At 38.9% G+C, this 16,223-nt stretch overlaps 1 long non-coding RNA gene across 3 annotated transcripts in view; it reads left to right on the forward strand.

The window, feature by feature from the left end:
• The window catches only part of LOC309444341, a 69,749-nt gene that overhangs the window by 5,213 nt on the left and 48,313 nt on the right, over positions 1-16,223 (forward strand). For all 3 annotated transcript variants that reach the window (XR_014184998.1, XR_014184999.1, XR_014185000.1), the window contains exons 3-4: positions 2,645-2,766; positions 2,928-2,977. This is a non-coding gene — a long non-coding RNA (uncharacterized lncRNA). The remainder of the gene's footprint in view (positions 1-2,644; positions 2,767-2,927; positions 2,978-16,223) is intronic.

Raw genomic sequence — 16,223 nt, forward strand, 5'->3', positions numbered from 1 at the left:
TTTAACCATCCCAAGTGGTCAGCACTTGATTTTATATCTCATCTAAAAAAAAATGAAACTTTCATGTGTATTTAGTTAGTGCAAGGAGCAGAAATTTCAGAAAACAGAGGAATGTTAGCAGTGTGAAATGATTGTTAGCAATGTTAATTGAGTAGGATGGCAGAAATGCTTTGATGTAAGGAATCTAATGGGCATAAATGTTGATCTTCCTTTTGATTAAGATGGCATTGAGCTTCCTTTTTCACGTTTAATTTTCTTGTGAAATGGTTTCAGTTCCTCTGTCGGTCTTTTTGCACATTATCCAGCTTTTGGTGTGCAGGAATTCCACCTCCACTCCTCTAATGGCCACCTGATCGCTGAGGTTCCTGCTCCCTTGCTCTGGTACTTTACACTGCTCAGCCAGCACTGAAGCTGTTGTCTCTGTTCCTCTCGGAGAAATGAGATACGCTGCTCTTTTCTCCAAAGACTGAAGAACTTTTTTCTTTAGCCTTTGTGAGTACCAAAAAATCCGTGAATCCTTTTGCTTGCCCTTCACCATTCCCAGTTCTAGGAAAAAACCTGTTAATCTTAAAATGGCCAAGACCCGCTTCCACTGTTCCAAATGGGAACATCTCATCTCTTTATATTGAATGGTTTTAGTCATGCCTCTTGAAATATTTTGGCTATTGTTTTAAAAGAATGTTTATTAGCTGTAGTAGACTATTGCAGTCATAAGCATTTCTCCTTCTTCAGTATTGTAACATATTGTTATTTATTGAATCTTTTTTATTTTCATTTTTCCCTAGAAGTATTAGCTTTCTTTATACTCAATGCCTAAACTACTTCACCTTGTGTCTACCAGTGCCTCTGATCCGTACATGTCACCCTGAATGTCATGTGGATCCTCCTTTCTGTGACTAGTTCTATAAAATCACCATTTATGTCACTTTGGTGCACATTTCTCTCTCGTTTTCTGTGCAAAGAAAAAACAGACAAACGCCAGCATTTTGCTATAAAGCTGTTGCTGCTTCAATGGTATTAACCTATAGCTGCTAAAAGCATTAAATACATTGTCTTAAAAGAGCCTAGAGATATAAATAGAGTGTTAATTAATAACAGATGTTACCTTTTGTGGCAAAAAGCCAGCAGGGCTCCAGCAAAACCTTTCTCATTGCAGTTGCTACTTTCATCATGGGTGATTTGCGAGTGCAGCCCTAGAGAGGCTGATCCTCGGGGCACTTCGGAGTCACCCTTCACCCCTCTCTGCTTTTGTGCATTCAGTCCTGCAGATTCTTTTTGTTTGTCTTTTGGCTGTGGTAGCAAAAACCAAACAGCTCATGTGCTCTGCGTCCATAACTCTTTCTTCTATCCTTAAGGCTTTAGAGGAGACCAGCAAGCCTGAACCCCCAGTGCTGCAAGCTTCTGAATAACGTGGAATCTACAGGAGTTGGTAGCATTCCGGTACCTCACTTATTCATAGTTACTCATTCATTGTTTTATTGCTTCCATTCTGTAGAACTCGTGTTCTCCAACGTAACATTTTCTAACGTACTTTCTATTGCAGAAATCAGTTCTCCTTTCAGACACGTATAAATCAAATTACTCCAATGAAGTCAATAGAATTTCACCATTACAGAATGATGAGCTCAGAATCAGGTCTTTTAAACCTACAGGTTCCCTTGTAAATTGATGAATGATTTGTCTGTTCCTAGGTCTCCTGAGCTATCCTCTGCTTTCAAGGGAAGTGGTATTTATATAAATAGACATCCATGCACACACAAATTCCATTAAACAAAACTGTATGTCTTCACATTCTTCTTATCTCCCACATTTATGTTCTCACTCTGGGGAGGAGCCTTCAGGCTGCCTGCTGGTGGTGATATTTTTTGTCACGGTTATTTAATGTATAAAATGAATACGTTGCATTCATTTTGAATAAAAAGCAGCTGATAAACTTGCAAGATACAACACAGTTTAATGCAGTTCTGGGTGTAGCAGTGTTAGCCCTCTTGTGCACTCTTCCTTTCATGCACTATTTCTGAGATTCCTGTTTTCACATTATCTATATAACTCAGTCTGTCCTGTCTGACATTACAGCAATTAAAGACAGACCTTTCGTTTTAAACATGATCATGACTTAAATAAGTAAAAAGTATTTTAAAAGAGTAAAATAGATAGTATTTCTTCAACTGTGAAAGAAGTCATAGCATTCAGGAAGCACTGTTGCTTTTTAGGTTTTTCTAACCGTTATAAAACGTGAAGCTACAATATTTAATATATAGAAATATCTGTGACCATCAAGACTCGCATCTGAGCTTTGGATTGCTTTCTTGTTCTTCTCAATGGTTTCTTCATGGTTAATATTCTAATGACCTACTGACTGCCAGAGATTGCACAGGGGTAACATATTGTGATTTGAACACTATACATCTGATTTGAGGAAATGACCATTTCCATGCAGAAAAAGGTGATTGATATCATCCTTAACACTAAAAACATATCCTTCTGTTACCTCAACTGAAAATATAACTCATTTTCTTGCGTATTTTAAAGTAAAACTATAAACATATTAATCTAGTGGTTCCAATTACAAATGGGATTCTGGATTTGCTTACTATCTCCCTTGAAAATGCATCTTTATAATAATTCATTAATTTTTTGTTAGGATTCCTAAAGAGCATTTCAAGATTGGAAGAGTCATTGTGAAATACTTGAGGAAAAGTCCAGCACAGCGTGTCAGATCAAAGAAGCTGTTGCTGAAATATTTCGGGGCTGTTGTCTCATGAGGTAAGTCCTTACTGCTAACATTCAGTTTAGGTTAGGGTTGGAGAAGCAATTTGAAAATAATTTCATTTAAAAAAACCCATGTATTTAACTCTCTGAAAAAAAAGCCCAAATCAAAGTCTGATTCTGTGTTTTTATTGCTTAGTTGGTGTTTGTTTTCACAGGTCAAAGTCCCGCTGTCCAGTGTCATCACATTCAAATCCTGCGGTGACCTGTAAGTATCTCACCTCTACATTTTCTGTTGCAATAGAACAGCTGCATGAAAACTGTTGTGATCATCTCCTGAATACTGAAAATATGTCTTTTATTGAGCTATCATTAGGCATTATAATTGGGGTAGAGTCTGTCTTGTTATGTTAAATGCCTGTAGTTCAAGCATGTATGCTTATAGCATAATACATCTACATTTTTAAATACTAGCTCACAATAATCTCATTGATTGCATTTTGAATGGAAGACTCACAGCTTATCTAATCTACTTATAACTGTTTCTAAACCTTATTTTAAACCTAGTTCTTTACCTGGTTAAATCAGAATTGAAAGTTATCACAGAAAAATATTACATTTGCTCTTTGATGAACAATTACCAAGCGTCACAAGTTCAGAGCAAAAATGGGATACCATTTTATTTTATGAGTCCACTAACTAATAGTGAATTAGAATAAAACTCCTGTGGGAACACATTTGACATTCACATGAATAACAGATGAGTTCGTTATGATCCCCTGCTTATAAAAAGAATGGCAAATGAATCCATAATTATTAAGCATTTAAAAATAACACATTCCCCCAAAAGATACAATTCTGCATTAAATACTGGGCTGTAGTTCAGCTGCAAGGCTTTGAAGAACCTGAAATTGAATAGTAGCACAGCATATAGCTGAAACTGAATGACAGAGGGATGAGTTGGTCATTTGCCATGTACTTTAACTGCTTCGTAGCCAAAGTAAGGAAGATTCATATTCTATTTAGTGCATTTGAATTAATTCTGAAATTTTTAGATTAATCTTGCTTCCAAAGCAGAGAATACAGATTAGAGTATGGTGCGTGAAAGGATTATGCTGGGTATACGTATAAAGAAGAGGATTACAACACATATGGCTGCTGACAAGTGCTCATGTTGTAAGTGCCTGTGGGCATCTCATTTGAAATATATATTAGAGTTGAATTTTGTAGGGCTTTTGTTGATGGATATCTGTTTGTAATACAACAAATACTATTCAAGACAGTTATTTGGCCAGAAGTGACATTCTCAAATACTTGCCAAGCTGTCACATCAGCATAGGGCTGACAGCCCGGCGGGAGATGACTCTTGTATGAATTATAACCTCTGCCCAGTGGTGACACTAAGAGCACAAGGGTCCCACAGGTTGCCTTCTCTGCCAGATAGAGAGGAAACTTAGAGATGCAGAGAATCAGACTCTGAGACTCAGAGGTCTGAAGCTGCAGCCTGCCATGAGATGCGCTCCATAACCAACCTAGGCTGCGTGCTTGAGAAAAAGGGCTGTAAAAAGCAAAACATGCAGAGTAGGGAGGAAATAGAGAGGGAAGGGTCTCAGGATCGTGGAGCATGAGGGCCATGCTGTGCAGTCATGGAAAGTGGCACAAAGACTGGACATATATTAACCAAAACAGAATTCTGTAACATAATAGTGCACTTTTCTAGTCCTACTTATATATTTGTCACTAGTACAGAAAAATGAAGCAAAATACCAGAAAAGTCATTTGTGCTATAGAAAGTTTGTGAAATTATTTGAGAAACTGTTATAATGAGGATGGAATTATTTCTTTCTGCTTTGGAACAAGACTCACCTGACAAGCTTTAGAAGCTGCTTAGCTAGCTGCTAGTGGAAGAAAATGATTTATACACTGTGAAATTACATTGGTTTTAGTTTTAAAAGTCTGTTGGCACTATCTGATTGAGCTCCTGACTTGATCTGGGTGGAGTGAGTTTGGATGTATGTCCAGACAACTAGGGCTGAGCTGATGCTTCAGAAGGAGGTGACAAATGCCCAAACCTAAATCCAACAGAGATAACTAATTGTGCATCAGGAAAACCAACTCCTTCCTGAGTCCTGTTGCTGGCTGAACTATGTGGTTTGATTACAATTATTGCCTTAATGCAGAGTTTCGATTCTTATGGGCCCCATGAGGACAATGCAGGAAACCTGTTCTATCTGCAATGTATAACGTGAGTGGTGTGAACTGTTGTATTTATAAATTCACAGATTCCAAGATCAAGGAGATAATAATAGCCTTTTGTGCTAACCATCCTACAGATACCATTTTTTCCCCTGAAAGATAGATTAAAAGTTTGGAGGTTTGTCTTGGGTTTTTTTGCAAAGCCAAATATGATGCATTTATCATAAAACTTTCAAAGTTTCTATTATAAAACATCTGTTGGAAAGACAGTTACATGCTTATACAGCATTTAATAATGCAATGTATTAATGATTGTCAATATTTGAGGTAATTGTTATTATAAACAAGTGCAGAAGAAGAGAAGTGCTGTGCTAGCTCTCCAGCTGACAACAATGGAAAATGTGTGTACTTTTCACTTATGAAAATCTGATGGCATTATCTTACTATAATCACTCAGAAGGTAGAACATCAAAAGACCATCTGCTTTAAAAATGTTGGGTCAGTCACTGAAGTCAATGTCATGTCTTCTCTGGTCATCAGTGTCCCAACCATATGCTCCCTTAGTAAGGCCACTGCTGGTCATCAGCAACATCGATGTCCATAAATTATCATGAGTAACATTATTGGGTAATTCTCTGTTCATTAACAACTCATTAGATTGCAAGTAAGTTATTCCAATGTTTGTTTTGAATTGCTAGGTAAAACAGAGTGGCCTCTTGCATCACTCTTCTGTGGAAAAAGGGAATCCACTCAACAGCACTTGTAAACAGCTGTAAATTAGTTCTTTTTGACAGAATCAGATAACTGTGGTCACTAAGATTCCTTTTGAAAAATTAGGAAAGGAGAAGTGTTAGAAAGGAATTGATACTTGGAATGGCCTAAGAGAATCAGAGGAGCAGCCATCTCTGAGAAGGAAGGGCAAATCCATACAAGGTTTACTTTATTTTTTAAAGGAAACAGGTACAGTTCTGAGAATATTTGATTAATTAATATTAGGATTAAAGTCTTGGCTTCAGAATGTGATTACAAGAAGGCAAGTCTCTCCCTGAATCACCTCAATTTGTGATAAGTTGTCTTGCAACAGATAGCAAAACATGTTTGTTCTAAATCTTATGAAACAATAATTATAGTAAGTAAAGGCAATTGGCAGTGATTGAAATACTAATAATACACTGCATTTCAAACATTTGTTTAAAGGGACCTCAGCCTGTTATTTTACTGCTAGAGAACAAACCTCTCTCAAATTGCATTTGTCTACCACTGAAATGCTCCAATAATATACGCTACCCAAATTAAGGCTAATTACTAATAATTTATTCACCAGAAGCTTTGCTATTATCAGCTTTGTTTATGTAAAATGGAGATTAAAAAATAGTTCTCTTTCTTGCAAACTGCTGCGCAAATTTCATCTCCTCTTATTAGACGTCATTATCTCATAGGAATGATACGAGTTTCCACTCATGATAGGAAAAAAGATAAGCAAATAAAATATAAATAAAAAAAATAAATTAGTTGGCAGAACACTATTTATATGTGTTAAAAATATATATTATAATCTTTCTGTTCTACTTCCAAGTAGTGTTGCCTTAAAAATCCATGCCAAGAAAGGTATAAGGCTTGTGAGTGTAGTATGTATATACCATGTATTTAGCAGAAAACATACAGAATTTATTTTCTTCTAGTTTTTTTTATTATTATTACCCCATCTTATGTCCCAGTGCTTTTTGCTGCTCTGATTCAAACAGTCAAGAACTCAGAGACAGGTTCATAAGGAAAACATATATCCACTGCATGTCTGCAGTGTATTAATTAAAGTAAAATCACATCTTAGCTCTAGTGAAGATGTGCTCTCGGAAATTTCAGAGAGATTAAACTATTCCTTTTAGTTAATTATTGTTTTTTTAAATAACAGATCTTGCTGGTTGACAATCATATTTGTTTAAAAGGATGAGGGTTCTCTTCAAATAAGTGGTATTTTTACTTAGAAACTTGTAAAGAAGAAAAAAAGATAAAAAGCTCCTCATCATAAAGTTCAAGCCACTTGATGGGCTCTGGATGTGACTCCTTCCTCTTCCAGAGCGTTGTCCTTTCTCAGTGCCGGGGAACTCACAAAACGCTACTTGCAGCCGACAGACAAAATGAGGAGAATCCCACTAATTCCTTACTCTTTGTAATTTGGGAGTTGTAGTCGCTAGATGATTAAAATTAAGCTGTATACATCATTACATTTATTAACATACACATGCATTTAAGTTTCTTATTTATGAGCTTGCACATCACTACTTGTTCACCAGTTCTTCCTCCTATCTCATCTAAATCTCCCCTCTTTTGGTGTAAAGCCATCACTCCTTGTCCTATTGCTACATGCACTTGTAAAAAGTCCCTCCGGCTTCCTTGTGGGTCCCTTTTAGGTACTGGAAGGCTCTGTAAGGTCTCAGTTGTGGGGTTTGGGTTTTGTTCTCCTGTTGTTATTCTGCAGAGATAATTGTTTAGGGGGTAATCCAAGGATTTTTGAAACCAATGGACAGGTTGTGGCCTTTGGATTGAGGTCACAGTGCTGGAAGAATTTATGCTTTCCTGTGTCGGAGCCAGCCCAAAAAGGAGGGAGAACGATCCCAGGTGTTCATGATTTAACTATCCTGATCCCAGCACAGATCAGCGATGGCTCGTGGCAGTATGCACATGAAGAACGGGGCATGGGATTCTGCCATAACCATCCTATTTTTCCATTATCGTGATGCTGGGGTGAGTGTGGAGCGGTAGATGCAGGAGCCCAACCCAACAGTCCTTCCTCTGGCAACCTGCAAGTCAGTCGAAGCTTGTCCTGAGCTGTGAAACGGGATAGACGTGGTGCCTCCCTGGGCAGAGCTGGCTCGGGGTGCTCGGACGGGGAACCCTTCCCATGGAGACCCACGGGAAGGGCTGTGGAAGGCACAGCTCCACCTGCCATTAAGTTTTCTTTTCAAACCCTGTCAGAGGCTGGTACAAACCAGTGCTGCATGTCTGTGCCCATGCCGGCTTTGCTGCATAACTTCTAGTTGACTGGAGAGATAAAAATAATCCCTGACATAAATCAACTTCATTCTGCCTTAGGACATAATTTAAATACCTTCTCCTGGGTGTTCTTCCCTCTTTATAAAAGCAGCAAGTCCACTTTCTGGCCTTCACAGGCTGATTCTAGAACATGCTTAGCGAGGGACGCTGGCACAGTGAGGTGGAGCTCCCGCTGCACAGGGGTTCCGGCAATATCATTGGGGACACGGGGGGAGGAAAGGGAAAGAGAATTTAGAAAGCTCTTCAGTATTTCCTTCCCAATATCGTTGGGCAAAAATGTTGCTGGAATTTATGAACAGATGTGGACAAATATTTTGAATGATTTTTAAATTCCTAGAATAACAGAGGTTTGAAAACGCTGGGACCATTTTTGAGATTAGGTTGAAACAGACAAATAGTTTCAAATGAAATAATAGCAAAATATGAAAACATTTCCTCACTTTTTAAAGGAAATACTTTAACATTCGTGAAACGAAATGTTCATCTTTTGAAACTGAAATACCATTTTCCACTTCAAAATTAATCTAACTTAAAAAAGGGTTTTAAAAAAAAATGTAAATGGCATGAAACATTTTATTTGTAATTAAATGTAATATTTCAGGTTTACCCCAAATTAAAATGACTGGTTTTTTATTTTGTAAGAAAAAATTATTCTGTGTGAGCTCTATGTGAGCGGTGCTTTCTGCTTGCTTTTTCTAAGGTTTTGGTTGGGTTATTGAATTGGAGAGAACTTCAGTTGCTCAGCTCTAGTTCTGAAATCTTCATGAGACCCTGTCCTGATAATTTTCAGGTGATTTGTGAAAAGACATTTGCTTACAACTCTGTTAGCGTGTAAGGATAATAGTTCCTCCCTTGTGCCATACCGGTGTTAGACCCTGAACCTTACTACATAATCTGCCTGTGCTGTACTCGTGTTCTTTGGGACAAAATGCGGTGTACAAGGAGCTGTGATTTCAGTAGGCGACACATGGAAAGAAGGAGCTCTTAGTTCTGGTGGGATGTGGGACACCTGCCTAGTGCATCCCTAGCTCAGTACACATGTGGTAGAAGGAACCTCATCACTCACAGATCTTTCCCTTCATGTTCCTGTTCTTCTCTTTCGTGTTCCTTTTTCTCTTGTCAGCTACCAGTTCGTCGCAAATAAATACGACATTTAATATTTTCATGTGAAGTTCCAGAGATGGGAACTCCAGGTGCCCACTCAGACTTTTTTTCTCAGGCCGATCTAAGCAACTCAAAGGCTACATGTTCAGACCTGGGGTTCTTCTCCCACATTTGTATTGAACTTTAAGGGTTTCAGAAGGTGTTTTCCTCAGTCATCATTGTCACTACAACACTGGGGACCTATGGGAGCTCAGCAAGCTGATACAGTCAAGAAAGGTTTAGCAGACCTTTCCAAAGGGAAATAAAGTAGATAATGACATCAAGTGCTCCGTGTCTCCATTCAGAACACCATGTGAGCATCTGTGTGACTACAAATCTGTGGGTAGCATTTCTGTCTCTCATATGGTAGTTGTTTAGGTGGGGTGTTGGTTGGTTGGTTGGTTGGTTGGTTGGTTGGTTGGTTGGTTGGTTGGTTGGTTTTAATGTATTTTAAAGAATGGTTAATAGGGTTGGTCAAGTAGATAAAATCTTCAGCAAGAGGGTGACACTATGGACAGTGAAAAACTATTAGTAAGAGCTAGACTCTGTAATCAAAACTGCTAATAAGGGTTTGCAATCCAAAGGGACAAAAATGAGCAAAACGAAGAGGAACGGAGCAGCGTCAGTGCAGTTTTACAGATGGAGAAGGGGCCAAGCCTTGATTCCCTACAGCATGGAGGCAGAACCTGATTTTTAGCATTTCCAAATGTGTACATTTCAACATATTCTGTTTGATACTGGCAATGCTTTATGCCTACGCATTTCTAATTTTAACTGTTCTGATTTTTTTTCTTTTTTTATTGCTATCAAAGAGAGGGGTTTTTATAGTTTCTCTTCAAATAGATTCCTTAAATACAGCTGAGCGTCTCCATTCTCAGCACAACAGTCGATGTGCAATTTTTGCATAGGTATGTGGGCTTCTTTTCCCAAATTTGACTGCAACTTTTCAACTGCACACGTCCAGCAGAGCAGAAAGCGGGGAGGGCCGGATTGACATACATTGCCTGGATGTGCTGACTTTTCACTCCAGCATGAAAGGCTTACTGTGCTGCATCAAAGTAAGAGTCTTAGCCTGGATGGGCTATTTCATTGACAGCCAACTGAAAACACAGGCACAGCGTAATAGATCTTAAAATTGGCTGGACTGTTTCTGGACGCCCGTGTTGTTTGGTATTCGTATGAAAATCCCTGCACCCAGCACAAGCAGCGTAATGGGGTGAGACCTGTTCTCAAGAGCAGAACCATTGTGACAAGCTCTAGCAGTCAAGCAGGAAATAATAAAAATGGTCTATTCGAGCTGCTTGTCTTTGTCCAGTGCTATGGCAGGAGTTTGAATTCAGCGATACAGATTATGAAGAGGTTTAGTCCTCACATAAGCCTTGACACACTCTAGTGGCAGAACCTTGCAGTGCCATTTGGGCAATGGAGCCCTGCCCATTCCTTTGCTTTTTGATGCAAAGCAATAGTCACAGTGGGTGAAAATTTAGGTGATCGTTATTGAAAGTAACTGAACAGTTCAGAAACTACTGGTCAAGTCCTGTGCTTTTATAAAACTTTTTGTGTTTTAATATATAAAATACTGATTCAGGGGTTTCACTGGTTTGTAGAGAGTTTTGAGCAACACACCCTTACCTGACAGAGTCATTGTCATATGGCCACCATATTTATGCAATATATCAAAGTCAATAAACAGCACCTATCCACAAGTCCTAGGCGCTTATCCTTTAATGATAATGGATACAGATCTTGGGCAACCTCACCTTTAACCACCCATCATTAAATACTAAATCAATAACCACATTAAAAAAATGTATTTATAGCTAAGCTCTAAAACCAGTGGTTTTGCTTATTGAACTAACCATAAAAGATTCGCTGTTTTGTCTTCTGAGAAGACGTAATGGACCACTTGGCTGCCTCAGTTCTCTCTTCATTGTTCCCTTCGTAGAGCTACTTTGTGGCAGAATCCTTCAGATAATGCAGTAAAGTATCTAAATATATGCTTTATCATCACAGCAATTATAAAGCTAGCCCAAAGTACGGTGAAGTCTTTTCTCCAGGATCAAGAAGTTTCTGTTGCAATCCTTTTGGTTTGGCTGTGGGCTACTACAGATCCTCCAGCCTCATTGCTGGTACCACTTGGGTTGCAGTAGGGTGGAGTATCTTTTGTGCAATTCGCACACTAACATGGCTAAAGTATTTTGCATAGGGCAACTCAGAATTTCCCTTCCTCAGGAAATTTTGCTGTTTTGAAACCCTTGTTTGGTTGCATCACAATTAAAACAAAATCCTGTTTCCTGCAAAGCAAAAAAAAATTCATTTTGAGTTCATGTTTGAATTTATTATTGTTGCTTACACAACCCAAGCAGATTACATATATCTAAGGCTCTGCCTGTTCTTTCTTATTATTTGCTATTTCAGGGACTCTTCTGTTCTCTCCTCCGCTCGTCATGACCGTATGTTTCCCCTGTGGTAAAACTGTCTTCCAGTCAGGATCATAGTGGGGGGTTCCGTGTACCCAAATTTCCCATTATCTTTCATTCTCTTTTTGCTAAGTATTTGGACCTTTTTCCATCTGACTTGCAAAGCCATTCCCATCAGATTGTAAGTGAGCCTTTATTTTGCTCAGCCATTAAGCAACTTTCAAGTCTTTCTTTCTGGGTATCTGGGTATAAAAGAGTCATGTAGATATTTTAGACTGACTCTTGTTGCTCTGCCTCTGAGGCTCTTAAATTTTCTTTTTTAAGAACTTTCTATATGGGTAAGTTCCTCCAGTAACAGTAAATCTAAATGTTCTAAATGCAGACACTTAGATGAAAATATGCCTTTCCCCCAGCTCCCTGGAGATGCTTGATTTGGATTGAAGAGTGAGTAGTTTTTAGGCTGGTGCAACTCAATCCTAAATACTGGAAAGATCGTGACCCAAAATTAGAACTGGGCTAAACGAGTAAATCTCTATTGAAGTTAACAGGAATAGTGCCAGCTGACACTGGGAATGAATTAGACCTTGGGTTTTTTGCATCCTCATTTGAACTATCGTCCTAAAATAGCATTGTCAGACTAGATATATCATGCATTTTTAGTTATGTCATAATAATTATGTCATTATTAGTGATTAGATCAGCTTTAGATTTTTTTTTCCCTTGTCCTGTTGCCAAGTTCCATGAGGACACAAGCTGCAAGTTAGATGCCAGCTCCGAATTCTTTGTTTCTTGTGGAGTGGACAAGGCAATTCCAACACCAGGCATCTGTTATGCATTCACACATATCTACTTGCAGCCCTATTGGGGTAATCAATTGTTTTTTCTCACTGTTCTGTAGTGATATAGTTAGGAATGGAATGGCATTTACCATTCTCTGGGAGTTGTGCTATCTGGAAACACCTCACTGCTCAGGGAGTTAAGGCAACACTGTTCAACGTGTGTCTCATGCATCTCAGGATTATAGATGTTCCTTTACATTACTGTCTGTTCATTATTGATCTAGACCCTAATCCAAGCAAAGAGTGAATCAAGTCACAAGAAAAAATCAACAAACGATGGCTGAGTGAGTATCCCAAGAATATCACCTTGTATCACATGAGGCACCAGCAGTCAGTCTAATGTCTCCTGGCGTTCACCGATGCAATACTCGGTGTTGAACTATTCAACTTTTGATAATTTATGTGCTTGCTTTGTCCATCTTTGCATTTTCAGCTCATGGCAGATGGCACTAGAATTTATTTTTGCATATACCTCAGGCTCCCGTTATATAATAAAGAAATGAACACTTGAGTGTTGCGTGTAAATATCTTAAAAGGCCCCTCAGGGGCTTCCTTGATGGGAAGGGATCTTTCTCTCTCTAAGACAGAAAAGGTCAGACTTGGGGCAGAGAAGTTATAATCTAGAGAATGCTAGAAAATTGGAATAGTTTCAGTGAGCAATGGGAAAAAATTAACTAAGCACATAACTAACTCAGTTACCTTTGGGCAAATAACTCAGCTACACTGCGGATTTATGTCCTCTGGTGCAGTCAAATGAAAATGACTGTCCTGCACTCAGAGTCAGTTTGGATTCGAAAATAATACAGCTCTTTTCCCTGCCAATTTAATAACAGAGACTGGTGACGGATTCTCCCATCTGGTATGCCCAGACCATTCTTTGCAGCGCAGATTTTCCTAACCACGTTATCTATTATTTCTTTGCAAGGTGAGAAATTAAGCTTCTTTCTTTCTTCCCTCTCCCATGAGCAGTGAAGAGCTTCTTTAAAATCATCACCAAATAAAGATATTTTGTGCTATGAGACTACAAGCTTTGTTATGTGGCTATGGTTCTGTTCTTTTACTTCAAGGTACTAATCCTAGGAGGCTGAATTTGGAAGATTTTAATAGCTCTTCTTTCTGTTCAAACCGTTGGGTTGCCTTCATTAAAATGTAAGTTTATGTTAAAATTTAGGAAATATATTATAAAAGTGCACAGGGATTATTAGGGAAGCCAATGTATTGCAAGCTGAAAATTCTGTGAAGTGGCTCATTTATGTGCCCTGTGACTCTGTAAAGTCAGCAGATAGACAAATGCATTATGCAGACAGAGGTTATGTGATGCCCAAGGCCATGCAGTGAGTCAAAGCCGAGCCGGGGTGAAGTTCCCATTTCACTGTGCCTATTAATAACACCAGCACTGCCAAACTACAGGAAAGTACTAAATTTGGGGGCTGTGTGATGTCAGCATGCTCTGCAAGGCTGAAATGTCATTTGTTTCCATTTAACTCTAAAATGGTTTAATTATTTGACATAAATACGCTTAGATCGATATCTTATCTGAAGACCTTCTCACACTTAGCAGTAATAATCTCTTTCCCCTTTCCCAGAGGAGCCTTTTGTTTTTCTTTTGCAAATTGAAAAAATATTTGTTTCAACACTTTTATACCTTCAGCTTTTGAGGACTGACAGCTGAATACTGTGTCTGGCATCAAGAAAGACACAGTCACAGTGTAAATGAGAGGCAGTGTTAATGGGAGCCGAAGTTTGCCTGCATTTGTTATCCTTGTTAAAAGTAGTATTGATGTGTCACAGACCACTGCTGCATTGGTATATTCTATTTGTTGGGTTTGTGTACTTTATGTAGCTTCAGATCAAGTTAGTGACTTTAGTTACTAACAGGATGTGGCAGAGGGAACAATATTGTGTAATGAGAAGTCCGAGTTCGGACGTGCTGTATGTCATTAGTGTCTGTCAGTGACTTGCCTTAGTGACTTGGGCTTGGACGTTCAGGAATGAATAGAGCAGTTTTAGATGCCTTTGCTAATGGTTCTCCTTCCTATAATTGCTGGCCTGGTCATCAGATGTAGTAAAAATGAAGTCAATCAAAAATCAGCAAGATTAATGTGCACAGGAGTTGACTAAAGGTTTGATAGCTTTGGTGGGGAAGGTTAAGGAGACTGTTGCAGCTGCATTTAACTGGAGCCAATGTCTAGAAAGCCAGAAGATGGTATCAGGGATTGTATGTATCTATCTGGCAGCCTACAAAGCGTTATCACTGAAATTCATCAAACGTTAATGACAATGGTTTGTTTTCGCAACTAGTTTTAAGGAAAATTATGAAGTGATTCAACTAAGTCAGTCTTTATGCACATAACTTTCTGAAGTATCTCGCTTACCTGTTTCAACGGTTCTACTTATTTTGTGGCAGCAAAATACTAAATGCCAGAAATCTAGTCTTTTCATGCAATGGATGAATTTCTTCTCTGTGCAGTTAAGGTGAAGTTACTCATTGACTGCAGCTGAACTGTTTCTTGTAGCCACTGTTTTCTGGAGCCTCAGAAATGTAATCCTTAAACGCATCTCTCTGATATATTGTACTCCCTGTTGCTGTTGTGAGAGCTCTCTTCCTTACAATCTCAAGGTAATTGAAATACTTGAATATTATGCAATTCGCAGTGACTGATTCCACTTTTAGGGATGGAATTTCAGTCATATATTTTGCAAGGATATCTTTCAAAAGTTAGTTTGAAAACAAGAGCCATCCATTTCTAAAGGTTAATTGCAACAGAAATGCTGCGTTGTTGATGGCTCTTTATTGATACCGCAGCCTGTGGAAAGAGCTGTGAAGTCTGCAATAAAGCATGCTGTATTTTGGATGGCAGTTGTAGAATCTACATAGAAACTCAAGAAAAACCAAGTCTGCTCCATTCATTGTTCTCCAGCTCAAATCCCTCGTTTCATTTGTGTGCCTTGAAGAGGCTGATGTTATCACATTGATGTTATCTTAGTCTTTGCACCAATATATAAGTGATGTCAAAAGGAGCAGCATCTGCTGAAGTAAGGTATAGCACCTATCCATTCAACCATGCGTTTCATCCAGGAACTGATTCTTATCTCCCATTAACATGTATCACAGTGACCTAGAAAACAGTCCTGAAGTGGTTACAGTGTTGCAGCAACTTGCAAAAACATACGGTGCTTTTTCTAATTGATCATGCTTCATTTTTTAAGAAAAGATAGTTAGGATTCTTGCTCCCATCTCACTGCTTCAATGTATTCTCCGAACTCTAGTTGCTATGCTTGATTTATATCTATTTTTTCTTGGGCCAACGTTGTCATACATCTTAAATGATTCATTTCCCTGATGATAACTTTACCAATAGCACTCGCATTCCTGGTGCATTGTTATGATAAGTATTGATCTTTCTGTACTGTGAGTGTCAAGAACTATATAATGTTCCAAACAGGGACTCACCCATGCTTATAGGATGCCGCCAGTGCTATACTTATGCTTCTCTAACTGTTATCAGAGGCAGAGGCCGAGATGAAAGCCAAGGCTGCAGGATGGTGTGGGAAGAAACAGAGGATGGAGGATCAGAGAGAAATGGGCTCCAGAGCATCTTCATGCTTCTGCTGCCACCTGGGAGAAAACTGGGAAGCCAGAGGACAAAGCTGAGCTGAAGCCAAAGCTGAGCTGCTGGGCCCAGCCGAGCTCACGTCTCCCTCCTCACGCTCCAACCATGCTGTGCCCTCATTGCGGCTCCCTGCCTCCTGTGAGACTGACGCTTCTACTACATTTCCTCTCATTTCTGTTATTCTGTCATATTTGTCCTCTAAATTGATGCTGCCTCCCAATAGATCACCAGCAAAATTTGACAGTATA

This window comes from Streptopelia decaocto (genome assembly GCF_964273445.1).
Source record: "Streptopelia decaocto genome assembly, chromosome: 10".
NCBI lineage: Eukaryota > Metazoa > Chordata > Aves > Columbiformes > Columbidae > Streptopelia > Streptopelia decaocto.